This window comes from Podarcis vaucheri (genome assembly GCF_965113315.1).
Source record: "Podarcis vaucheri genome assembly, chromosome: 10".
NCBI classification, from domain to species: domain Eukaryota; kingdom Metazoa; phylum Chordata; class Lepidosauria; order Squamata; family Lacertidae; genus Podarcis; species Podarcis vaucheri.
Window position 1 is genome coordinate 57,003,653 of NC_138748.1, and position 13,211 is coordinate 57,016,863.

General features: G+C 40.7%; 1 protein-coding gene across 30 annotated transcripts in view; it reads left to right on the forward strand.

The window, feature by feature from the left end:
* Nucleotides 1-13,211, forward strand: part of CACNA1C (calcium voltage-gated channel subunit alpha1 C) — a gene marked incomplete at its 5' end in the record, with an annotated part of 519,781 nt that overhangs the window by 88,947 nt on the left and 417,623 nt on the right. The window lies entirely within an intron of this gene.

A 13,211-nucleotide genomic window follows, 5' to 3' on the forward strand; every position in this document is an offset into this window, starting at 1 on the left:
TTCTTAAACAAAGAGTGTCTATACTATAATACTCTACTTTAGGCTGCAGTTCGTTTTGGTACAAACCAATTGATGTCATAAAATCTTCAGATTTGACCTATTTTAGGAAGAGTTGATATTGTAGGCCCAATATTCATTTTGCAGGCCATGAGTCAGCTCTGTCCCCCCATCCCCCGCTCTAGTTGATTGATTAGCGAAAAAAGCACAAATGAAATTGTAAACTGGGTAGCTCTCAGAAGCTGATTGTTTCTACTGAGGTAAGGTTAAAAGACAACAATCAAGGGAGAATGTGGCAGACATGTTTTGGCTTTATATTTTTAAGATATATAACAAAGGTTTACAGAGGAGTTAGTTTTTGTCACCAAAACCTCCAAGTGTCTTCTGACACCTTGAAGACTAAGAAATTTTATTGTGGCATCAGCTTTATTGGACTAGAGACCCCTTCATCAAATGCCTGGATGGCGTGGGATTTTCAGTTCATACGCCATGCATCTGATGAAGTGGGCTGTGGTCCATGAAAGCTTGTAACAAAAGGTTGCAGTTCAATGCATACTTACCTGAGCATAAGCTTCATTGAGCACAATGGGATTTTGTTCTAAGTAACAGGAATAGGATTGTGGTGTTACATTTTTCAGAAAAAGTTCTGTAACTTGGTTATGTATTCTACAGTACTACAGCTGTTTTATATTCTCTCTCTTTAAAAGTTAACTGGATGCAAATTGCCGAGGCACTAGAGAACATTTATGTTGAAAATAATGAAATAAAGTCAGGAAATATAAAAATTACAGTCCTCATGGTAGCATTAGTTTGCAGTGGTTGAATGTAGTTTTTTAACTGCTGTGATACTGGATTTAATATAATTAATGTAGCTTATGCTACATTAATTATTTGTAAAAAAAGCTATTGTAAAGATTTTATAGCCAGTGTATGCAGGATTTTGGATGACTTGGCTGTAAAACGTATACTATAGTAAGGAGTTTCTGCTGTGTGGCTTAATTCCTATTGTAAGAAGCAGCTGAACTTTTACATTTTCTGACATTTAGTTTTAACTGTTAAAGCTCTGCCGGTATGTTATATTTAAAAATATATTGCAAGTTCTACAATGTTACTGAAACAAAAATAAATCTTTCCCCCAGAGAGACTACCATTTAACATCTGGATTCATGATACAGTTAAGCTGAAGGCCAGCTCTTGAGTTTAAGCCAACTGGAGTCTCAGAACTATAATTGTGCACTGGCCACCAGGCTGCAACAACACAGTAACTTTCTATACTCTTTAAGAATTTTTATTAGCTGTAACACTGAGTCTTAGACTCAGCCTATCAATTTACCTGAAGAAAATAGCTTAAATCAATGTACTTTATAGTATCATACAGTCATAGGATTGTACAGTTAGAAGGGACCTTGTGAGTCATCTAGTCCAACCTTCAATGCAGGAATCTCAACTAAAGCATCTGTGACAAATGGCCATCCATCTTCTTCATTGTTAAAAAAAAAACCTCCAATGAAGGAGAGTCCACCACCTTGAGTCTGTTGCACTGCCAAACAGCTTTTATTGTCAGAAAGTTCACCCTGATGTTTCGTCGGAATGCCCATTCGTGTAATTTGAAACCATTGGTTCTGCTCCTAGCTAATGCTATTCTAGGCTGCATCATCAGAAGTACAGTATAGTGTCCTGATCAAGGGAAGTAATAGCACCACATTATTCCACTTTGGTCAGACCACATCTGGAATACTGTGTCTAGTTCTGGGCACTACAATATAAGAATGATATTGACAAGCTGTAACGTGTGCAGAGGAGGCGACCAAAATGACCAAGGGAAACCCGGAAAGCAAACCTAGTGAGGAAGGGTTGATGTAATTGGGTATGTTTAGCCTGGAAAAGAGGAGACTGAAGTGGGATATGATAGCCATCTTCAAATAGCCTCCGGAGCAGGAGAAAACAAGCTTGCTCCATCCTCCATGTCACATGGGCTGGGGGAGGGGAAAATCTGGTCATCCAGTCTGCTAGGTACTCCCATCTCCCCTGCATCAAGTTCTTCGGGCCACATTCACATTACTTCCATTCTAGATAAATCTGTCTAATGAATTCAATTTGAATAATTAAATCAAATAATTAAATTAAATGACGTTTCCGTGTGCTCTGGCTTCCGTCATGGTGTTCTGTTGCACCAGAAGTGGTTTAGTCATGCTGCCCAGATGACCCAGAAAAGCTGTCTGCAGACAAACACCAGCTCCCTCAACTTGAAAGCGAAGATGAACACTTCATCCCATAGTCGAATTTGACTGCACTTAAATGTCCAGGGGTCCTTTACCTTACTTTCTTACCTAATTAAATCAAGTAATTTAACTGTTTTTGTTAAGTTATGGCCAGCATCCCTCGCCCTTGGGTGCGTGCTTTCCCACATACATAGGTGAAGGAGGTTGGATGATATTTATTTCTAGCTGCATCCCTTCCTGGTCCTTTTGATTCTTGCTCTGAACCATGTGTGGTAAATCTTTGGTTCTCCAGATGTTGCTGAACTACAGCTCCCACCACCTCTTGTCATTGGCCATGCTTGCTGGGTCCAACCGGAGTTGTAACTCAGCAACATTTGGAGAACCAAAGGTTCCTCACACCTACCGGTGAGTCAGTTCTCACAAGATATATTTTTTTGGCAGGAGGGTGCAACAATGGACTGCAGTGGGAAGAAACCCATAGACTATCTCAGTGCACACATGGTATTCCTCATATTACCCTTTTGATAATGCTCAGTTATAATGTATAAAGTTATAATGTTATATGGATAATGTCAATATTACCCTTTTGATAATGTCCATTAATTTGTCAAGAAATAAAACTATTGGGTTGTATCCAACCAAATTCTACCCAGAGTAAACCTACTGAAATTAATGTACATATGTGTTTATTAATTTCAATGGGTTTACTTTGATTATGACTAATGTTGGATACCACCCGTTATTTATAACTAAAAAATGTTATGCAGATATAAACATATGCCATGGATGTTTGAAAGAATGAACTGTTCTTGGCTTTTATTTGGAACCTGGGAGACAGACCAAACAATCACAAATGTTGTTTAAAATGAATTTAAGCAAATAGGACACATGCCTTTTGTCTAACCAAAGACAAAAGTTCGTTTTAAAATGTAGTCAATGTTACATTTTATTGTGGGGGACCTCTGCTTTTACATTTCAACATGTGTGTTGTGTTTCCATGCATATGTGTCCAGACCCTTGCATGGCTAAGGAGCAAAGAACCTCAGATGACGCCATAATGCAATTAAGAAGTAGGCCATTCTGCTTTGGAATATTTTGCTATGGTCAAACAACTTTAAATAATAGAATCATGGAATCATAACAGCCAATTGACAATATTTGGGTCACTGGGTTGCCACTTGCGGGTTACATAGGGGCAGAGGTGCCCCAGTCAGGATACAGAAGTGAAGCCCTCAGAGACTGATGGAACCTGATGTGTTACTGAAGCTCTGGGGGATTTTCTAGTGGAAAAAGCTCGTGATCCTGTTGAAGCCCTCATCTCGCTATGGAATGGTGAGATGAAACAGGCGGTTGACATTATTGCTGCTGAGCATCTTCTCTGGCATTTTGGAGCCCGAGCAGCTCCTTGGTACTCTGAAGCTGACCAAACACTGGTAAGAACACATAATCATGCCTACTGTATGGCAGTGTGTGCTGTGAAGAAGACTCATTTTGCAGCTTGCATTGTGTCCTCTAATAGCTGACCAACGTAGTTATTTTGGATGGCTTGGAGGTTACTAACTGAGTGTGTGTGGTGCTGGTGGGGAACTCTGGAGCACTCAAAGACCTGCTCTCCTGCTCTGATCAACTGGCTATGCACTCTGCGAATAAAGTTGCTGAGCTTCAAAGTGCTCTTGACCCTGCACTTGTTGCAGTTGCATATTCTCACCTTTGGGGGAAGGTTGTATAGAGAGCTGTGGTGGGGCAGGAGCAGACATTTTTAGAGGACACAAATGATTTAGATCCATTCCAATCTGGCTGTGGAACTGAGTTGGCTTTGGTCACTCTGATGGATGAACTTTGCAGAGCGTGGGACAGAGGGAATGCAACCTTTCTTCTGTTCTTGATCTCTAGTCGGCCTTTGATACCATCAACAATAGTATCCTCCTGGACTGCTCCAGGGAATGGAAACTGGAGGAACTGTGGTTCCAAATCCTACCTTCAGCACCAAGTCCAGAGAGTAGCATTGGGAGAGTGCCTTGTAGCCCACTGGTGGCTACATAATGGGGTGCCACAGGGGATTATTTTATCTCCATTGCTAATTAATACCTACATGAAGCCATTGGGAGCGGTCATTAGGAGTTTCAGAGCAAAGTATGCTGATGACATTCATCTCTTTTTCTCTACAACATCTGAATCAGGAGAGACTGTGTAGCCCCTAGGCCATTACTTGGACATGGTAGTGAAATGTATGAGGAAAAACAATCTGAGCTTGAATCCCAGCAAGATAGAAGCACTGCTGGTCTGAGAGGTAGGTCAGTGGCCTACCTTGGATGGAGCTGCATTCTCCTGAAAGAGCAGGTTCACAGTTTGGGGGTGTTTCTTGAACCAGCTCTGTCAAGGGAGGCTGAGGTAGCCTCACTGGCTAGAAGTACCTTTTACTAACTACAACTGGTTCAGCAGCTATGACCATCCCTGAAAAGCCTTGCCACGGTATTTCATGTGCTGGTTACTCCAAGACTGGATTACTACAATGCACTTTGTGTAGGGCTTCCCTCATGCTTGATCTGGAAGCTACAGTTAGTGTAAATGCTGCAACATGATTGCTGACAAGAGTGGTGCCTTGCCAGCACATACCACTTGTGTTCAGGCTTCTGCACTGGTTGCAGATTTGCTACTGGGGCAAGTTCAAGGTATTACTATTTGTATAGAAAGCTGTTAACAACTTGGGACCAGTTTACCTATAAGATTGCCTTACCCCACATGCACCCATGGTAGAATTGGCACTACTACAGGTGCCACATGATACCCATTCCGCATTTGTAAGAACTGCATCATTTAGTGTGGCAGCAACCATTGGAACTCCCTACCTGTTGATATTAAGCAGGTGCCTGTACTTTTTATGGCACCTGCTAAGAACATTACTATTTAGACAAGCCTACCTAGATGCTTAGATAGTTGAGATAATTTTAATCTGTTTTAGTATTTTGATTTTGCATGTTTTAAAGTATGGAGGTAATTTTTAAATGGATTTTTATTGTTTTATCCTTTTGTAAACTGCTTTGAGGGTTGTTGTTTTTTACAACCAAAAGGTGTATAATTTTTGTGAAATAAATACCGTATTTTTCGTCCCATAGGACGCACCTAGTTTTTTGGGGGGGAAATAAAGGGGGGGAATTCCCTTTATTCCCCCCCAAAAAAACCAGGTCGGGGAACAGCGGTATGGTGGCGCTGCGCCTCCCCGCTGTCCCCCGAGCTTGTGGGGCTGGCCAATGTCTGCCTGGTGCGCTGGGCGCTCTGCTTCAGGGTGTCCCGCGCGCTGGGCAGCAGGCTGCTATCTGCAGCGTAGGGAGCCCTGCGGGAACTCCCCCACGCTGCAGATGTCTGCCCGGCGCGAGGGGCGCTCTGCTTCAGGGCGCCCTGTGCGCCGGGCGGCAGGCTGCTATCCGCGGGCTCCCCAGGCTTGCGGATAGCTTCCTGAAGCCTGGAGAGCGAGAGGGGTCGGTGCGCACCGACCCCTCTCACTCTCCAAGCTTCAGCGAAAGCCTGTATTCGCCCCATAGGACGCACACAGATTTCCCCTTCATTTTTGGAGGGGAAAAAGTGCGTCCTATAGGGTGAAAAATACGGTAAATAAATAAATTTGGCACTTCAATACAGGCAATACTGGTTTTGCATGGGGGTTCCGTTCTGGACCCCTGCCCATTCCGGACCCCCTGCCCTGCTCCTTGTCATGATGTCTTCATGATGTTTGGGGACTACTTCTGGGACCAGCGCCTTGGATGTGTGTGCAATTGCATGTCATTTGGATGCGCTAAATTGGTCACTGCATGTATTTGACTCACATTCCAGTCCCGTTTGACAGGCTGCATTAAGGATGCTTTACAAATCTGTATTTGGAATCTTGTGTTTAGGATTTTGATGATACTGTTAAATCTTGAAATTAACTTTCATGCCTTGAAAATGAAAGGACCCCAATTTGGATAGATAAAAATCTCAAACACTTGGCCATTCAAATGGCCATTATCAACAGCTCTATTGGGTTTCTAGCACTCTGCCTATAGTTCTCTACAACCTTTAGAAATAACTCTGCTTTTGGAATTGGCTAGCTTTTTTCCAGCGTTCGTTGAGTGCTAGTGTTTCTAATTGAAGCTGTTTCTATAAACTGCCTGGAGATCAAGTCATTTGTTACTGCCTATAGTTATTTAGTATGGTTAATGTCTGCAGACTTGGAGTCTCATAAAAGAGACAGATCCTTATCAGTAATCAATATCTGCAATATTTGCTCATATAAATCTGCCATTAGAGAGTGATCATTTGAAATTAATTCAAGCCAGAGGACTCCATTATGGTGCATGTTATTATAGTAGAAACAAAGAGGCCCAATGGAAGTGGCATTCTTAAGTTTCAAGCATGCAATGATTGGAGCCTTTTTCCGGGAGGGTATTGCTCTCATTTGCATGTATTTCCTTATTCAAGCCACAGCAAGGGGATGTCCATATCCCCACATAATAAAGAGGAGCTTTGCAGCCTGGGGATAATATTGTATGGAAGGGATCTCCACCTCCCAAATTGCTAGACTAGAGAAATGTACCGCACTCAAACTTTGGACAAAGGTAGGAGAAGCAAAAACAGGTAGGATTCATTTCAGGGAAATGAAAAGTGCTTCACTGAAGGGATTTCTTTACAATGGATTTAGTCTGAGCTATCTGAGTACACCTAGATCACACTCCTCTACTCCCAATTAGATACTGTGCTCTTTGATTTACTTCTAGTTTTGGATGAACAATATGAAAGCAACAGTCATCTAAGAAGAACTAGACACTCTGTTCATTTTCCTTCAATACATATTAATCTCCTCTCAAGTTGTTTTCCTGGATTTGGTCTCTTTCCCGTTGTATATTGACTCACAAGGCTGCAATTAATCTCTTTGCATAAAATGACTTCACTGTGTTTGGGTAGTAATCCTTTTGAAAATCAGGGCACAATCTGTGCAAACCTGCAAGTTCATTTTTCTATGAGGGATGACCCAGCTCCTCTGCCTCCTATATGGGAACTTCCTTCTACTGTATCCTGCCTTTTCAAAATACGCAACACCTTTTATGAGGTGAAAGGAGCTGCAGTCTCTCAAGGACAGCCAGTGCTCAGACAAATGGAATAAATTTCTTATGTGCTGTGAAGGAATAATTACAGCTGTTTCATATCTACACAGCTATAGGGCAATCTAGCTTCTTAATATAATTATTGCCAATATACCACAACAGGGGCCACAGGCTGGTCACAGATAAAGGAAACATCTCTAATAGAATTTTCAGGACATGTGACAGAGGAATTCTAAAGTAGGGCTGTTGGCGAGTTGTTTTCTCAGCTAGTGGCTGATTGGTATAACTAGGTAGGCCTTGTAATTTGAAAATTGTTCTTTTCAAGTACATGCTCTATTCCCTGCTGTGAAAAGTGTTTGCTAACACAGCTGAGGTGATGCTGTACGACCTCTAGAATATCCTTCCATTTTCTCTAGTCTTGTAAAGTCAGTGTGAACTTTATGTGGCCTTTTTATTGATTACAAAGTCTAACTAGGGCTAGCACTGGACCTATGTGTTTATAATTGTTTGAATGTGAAATTTTAATTGACCATGATACACACACAAAAAAATTTCAATTAAAAAAATCCAGATGCACAAGAAACACTAGTTTTTTTTAATTAAAAACAATAGAAATACCAGGTACACACAAGAAACATACATACACCCTTCACAATACTAATTTCCACTCCCACTCACATTATTCTTCCCTTCTCGTGCATAAGGTTCAGACACACAAAAGTGGTTTTTTTTGGGGGGGGGAATCAAAGTTGTTGCTGGACATATGGCAACCCTGCATGAAGGTGAGGGGAAACACCTGGACAGCGAAGTTTGCTGTATATGCTCCCTCTTTCATGATTTGGGATTGTGATTATCAAACAGTTTTGTTGTTTGTAGCCAATGGCCATTACAATACAATGTGAACAACATATAGCGCACAGCTGCAAAACAGAAAAAAGCAATGCATACACCAGAACAAAAACAAGTCTGCTGTTAATTTTGGGGCCTAATAAAAGCTGCTCACATTGGTGTGTAAAGCCCTAAACTCTCTGCGGATCTTAACTCTGGCAGGTCTGTAGGGATGAAGATGGTACTTGCTGGGACTGAAATGAGTTGGCTCTAACAAGTCATGCAAGGGAATTCAGAGGAGCACTTTCTTGCTATGCTACCTAACTTCAAACATGCATTTTATGTGTAACTCGCAGAATCCAAAAATTCCTGTTGTGAGAGATTGGCAGGGTGCCTTCTTCATACATCTTGCATTAAATTTGTTTGTGAGGAGGCATTGCTTTGCCTGATGAAAAACCCAATTATTCACACACACCCATTCTTACCTCTGTAATTAAGATGTTGTTTTCTAAAGCACTTTGAAATCTAATTACAAACTACATTCTGTAAATTAATAAATGGATGTAAATGTATGATCTACAAATCGTATTTGCACAATGATAAGGATTTCTTTCCAACCGTTTGATAAATCGCCAGTTTTGATTTGCTTAATCTGAAGAATCATATAAGCTTAGCAAGTTGTAGTTTTGTGTTGGATTTTTAAATAATTTCATGTAATTGGGTCTTTGTTAACTGAATAATCATACACGTTTTCAGTGATGTATTAGTCATAGCTATGCATATGTGTGGTGCTTGGCTTCTGACCTTGAACAACACATGTCTAAAACTACCCAGAGCGTCTGTGGGTTGAGGGGTAGGTTTGTTTGTTTTTGTTGGGTGGTTTACCTTAATCCTCTTTGCAGAGGAGCATTCAATTTTGCTATGGCATTGATGCCTGCTTTGCATTATATAAAAACATATACAGTAAATTTCAACTGATTTGAGAAACATTCAAATAACTGGCTGCAAATTGGGTAGCAGAAAATTCCCAATGAAAGCAATAGAACCCGTATGCATGTAATGTTGCACAGGGTTTTGCCCATCAGAGATTGTTTTTGTTTTTAACTCTTACTTTACATTTTTACCCACCCTGAAACCTCCCACACAGATATCAGTAAAAGTAAGACAGGCTTAAAATTATTCTAGCCTGAAACAAGTGTGAGAAGAGCCAGGTGTGCCTTCCTCAGAAGGTACATTCCACAAGTTCAATGCCATGGCTGAAACGTACACTTCCGATACTTACTATTAAAACAAATATTTATATCACTATTTACTTAACAAGAAAAAATAATTTGAGGATGCACAAAGAATATTATAGAACATTGGTTAACACTATATTGAATATAAAAAATAGACATTATTCCAAGTTATTTACAAAGTTATTGTTTATCTTCTAATTGTTTCCAGACAGTATCAATGCCATTTTCATTAGCCGTGTCACATTCTATAATTTCTTTATGCTTTTAATTTCTTCTTTATTTTCTTTATTCCATTTTTGTTTGATCATCTGACATTTTCCATATTGATGCAATTTATATTTTCCCTAGTTTTAATATGTGTATTACCAGTTCAGCATCTTCAGTTACTAGTCCCATTATATAACTTATTAAAAAGGCCAAGTGTTCAAATGGAAATGATATCCATAGTTTCTTTTCGTAATTCTATACAGTTCTATGATATAACCATTAAAATAATTGTTGGACATGATTATCAAATGTTGGTGCTAAGATGCTACTATTTGATCACATGAATGTCATTCCGTATTAAAGTATTTCTCCATAAGCAATCTTCTTCCTACCATTGTAAGTCTAAACCATTGCATCCAAATAGCAGTGGTAGCTTTAAATGCATTCAATACGAACTTCCTCTTTGCTGGACTAATGCTATGGTGAACTTTATTACACATAAAAAACTTTGCTCAAAGATTTGCTATGGATAACTACTACTTCTACCTTGATGAGCTAGAAAACTAAGAGTCTGCCTTTGTCTAGGAATAGGGGCAGCCAATGTGGTACCTTTCAGATGTTGTAGAAATCCAACTCTTATCAGCTCTAGCCAGCATGGTCAGTGGTCTGGGATAATGGGAGCTGTAGTCAGGCAACATCTGGAGTATACCACAATGGCTACCAGTAGTCTAGTTCTGCCTGACTATTTAAAATGGAGTGCATGTGGTTTTTGTTATTCTGTTGAACTTTATTATAGGGCATAGTAAAAGATCTGAATGCACTGGCTACACTGATATCTTTGGCTTCAAATTATCATGTCACAGCATGGTCTTTCATTTTTAATAGGGTTTCAAATGGAAACATGCTTAATGGATAAAGCTATCCAAGAATGAATGTTTATATTGAGTTAACACCCAGTGCTTGTACTAGGATAACAACCAAATGGACAAAGAATGTAATGGCCAACAGGCTTGGAGGAAAAGAGTCATGAACAAATGTAGGCATATAGAAGTGAGCAGCAACCAATATTTATTTACTCACTCAGCTGTGGATCATATAGAAGCCTATTTTGGCATATTGATATATAAATTAAATCATTATTATCTTTGTGGCAGCATCTCCTCACACACCTTTCTCCACACTTTTCTACTATTGGGTGGGCCTTCTGTTTGCATTACTGCAGTACAACTAATATGGAAATTCCATAGGTCAAGCACAGCATGGTATAAAAAAACCCCTTTAAATAAGCTCCCAAATTTTTATTCATTTAGCTTGCTTTTAACATATATTTCCTATTGAGTTAGTTTTTATAATCTCCTCCCCCCTGTCTTCCCATTTAAAAAAAAATATTTATTTTGTTTATAGCTAAATTGTTGGCTTTTGATAGCTAGCTGTAATGGTTGTATCGCTGGGGTGTGGGGAGGCAGGATTGAGGAATAAAACCTCATCTTCTCACCTCCATTTTTTCACTGAACACGTCAGGTCAGATTTTCTCTGCCACTCTATCTTTGTTTATAGTGCTTTTCGGATTGATCAAGTGCTAAAATAGGTTTAGCTTTTGGAGGACCAATATCTATGCTCACCTTTGTGAACTTTCATATTTCCTAAGTAGGTCCAAATAAGCAGGTAGAAAGAACAGTGTCAAGTGGCTGGAGATTGTAACAATTTAAGAGTATGCAAAGTTGATAGGCAGTTTACATGCAAGGGGTGAAGGACGTGGTGTTTAACTGTCAAATGAAAGGCTAAACTGAAGCAAATTTATTTATTTGCATATGTCGTTTGCCTTGTAACACAAGCTCTCTTGGCGACAAAGGGCTTTTATTAAGTGTACTAGCAAAATACTACAATGACAATCAGGGTATGTGTGGAAGGCCTACATAAGGCCCCCAGGGGCCACAGGCCACCCAGTGTCAGGAGTGGGTTGGTTTAGCCCCATAGCTGCATAGCCCCAAGTGCAGTGCCCCCCCCCATACGAGCGTTTTAAAAGCGTTCACTCAGGGCCATCATTACGATGGAAGGAAAACAAGTAACTTGCTCTGGTGTATGAGATTCCCCACACTGCAATGACACAAAACTACCCTGTTCATTGCCAATTTTCATTCATTGCTCACAGCCCGTTTTTGTTACCTCTAAACTACTATTCCTATTTTGTTCATTTTTTGCTTTCTGGGGGTGTGGTGATACCTTGTTAATATCTTGTTACTGTAGCTTTTTGCAGCTGTCATTTTGCAAGGTTCAGCTTCCTTCCCTGGATCTCTAGAACTTAAACATTGGAGGGATGGTGCTGGATGCATTTTCGTCTCTAGAGCACATGAACATGAGCACTAAGGCACAGTGCAGTGCATGGTCTGCCATTTCACACGTTCAGCTGTTCAGTTAGATTTTGAATGGCAATCCCAGTTGCAGTGCCTCCCCAGCACCATGGACTAATACTATGGTGAAGTGTGACAGTACAAACTCAGGAAAATAATGATCTGGATTAAAAATGGCCACAACTTTACGGATTAAAGATGTAGGTGAAATCAGTAGGGCTGGAACTGCTTCAGGCTCATGCCAAGGATTGTGGCATCTCCAAGACGTTGATCTATTGAGTTAGCCGCCCTAAAGCCACCGCTGGAAGCCCTATGGTTCATCTGCCCCACACTTGACTTCTGGACAGGGACATGCACCGAGACCTCTCTAAGGGGGCACCCAGAATACACCAGAAATTTAAAGTCACTGCCCTCCAGGAGGGGCCACGGATTGGTTCATTTGAAATTACCTTTTGGGGCAGGAAGACCACCCACCAAGATCCCTCCGACCAAGGGGAATTCCCTTCCAACAGCCAGCAAACATGTGTGCCCAGGCCGGTGGGGAAGCAAGCTGAGAGTGAGGGGCTGCAATTGTCACCCACTGGGAAACCGGTGAGCGGTCATTGGAATAGCATTAACCATACATTTTTTTTTCTTCACTGACTTTTTTGTTAGCAATTATTTTTATTGTTTTAGATTTAACAAGCACTAAGCTGGTAGTGCTCAAAATATTAAACAACATGTGCCATTTCTCTCCTTCCCACCACTTACCCCAGCCACTCCCAGTCTCCTACCACCTAATCTCCCATGTGCCTGCTCCCATCTAATTACGAGCCAAACAGTAACAACATGAGCCAAAATAAAAGCCAAAATAAGAAATGAGGAGGAGAAGGAGTAAAAATGGAAGGGGAGCTTAGTTACCAGGCAAAATTGTGCGCCAGTCATCCTTGTATTCTTCTCCTTGTCACTAAAGAGGGCTAGGAAATCTTGCCAGGTGTTGCAGATCTTTTCAAGGCTACCTTGCTTAACATAGTCCACCCCTTTCTTTTTTCCACATAGTTTTAATAACAAACACTAAACCTGTTGTGACTTATAAATGAGTGGAATACAGGTTATAGCAGAGTAATTGACTGCAGCATACAAAATAATAGAGCCTTCAACAATACATAAGTGCAGAAAGTTCAAGTGGTGATCTCCAGTAAACTTATTTCAAGCATGTCACTATTTTGAGAGCCAGTGTGGTGTAGTGGTTAAGAGCGGTAGACTCGTAATCTGGGGAACCGGGTTCACTTCCCCGCTCCTCCACAT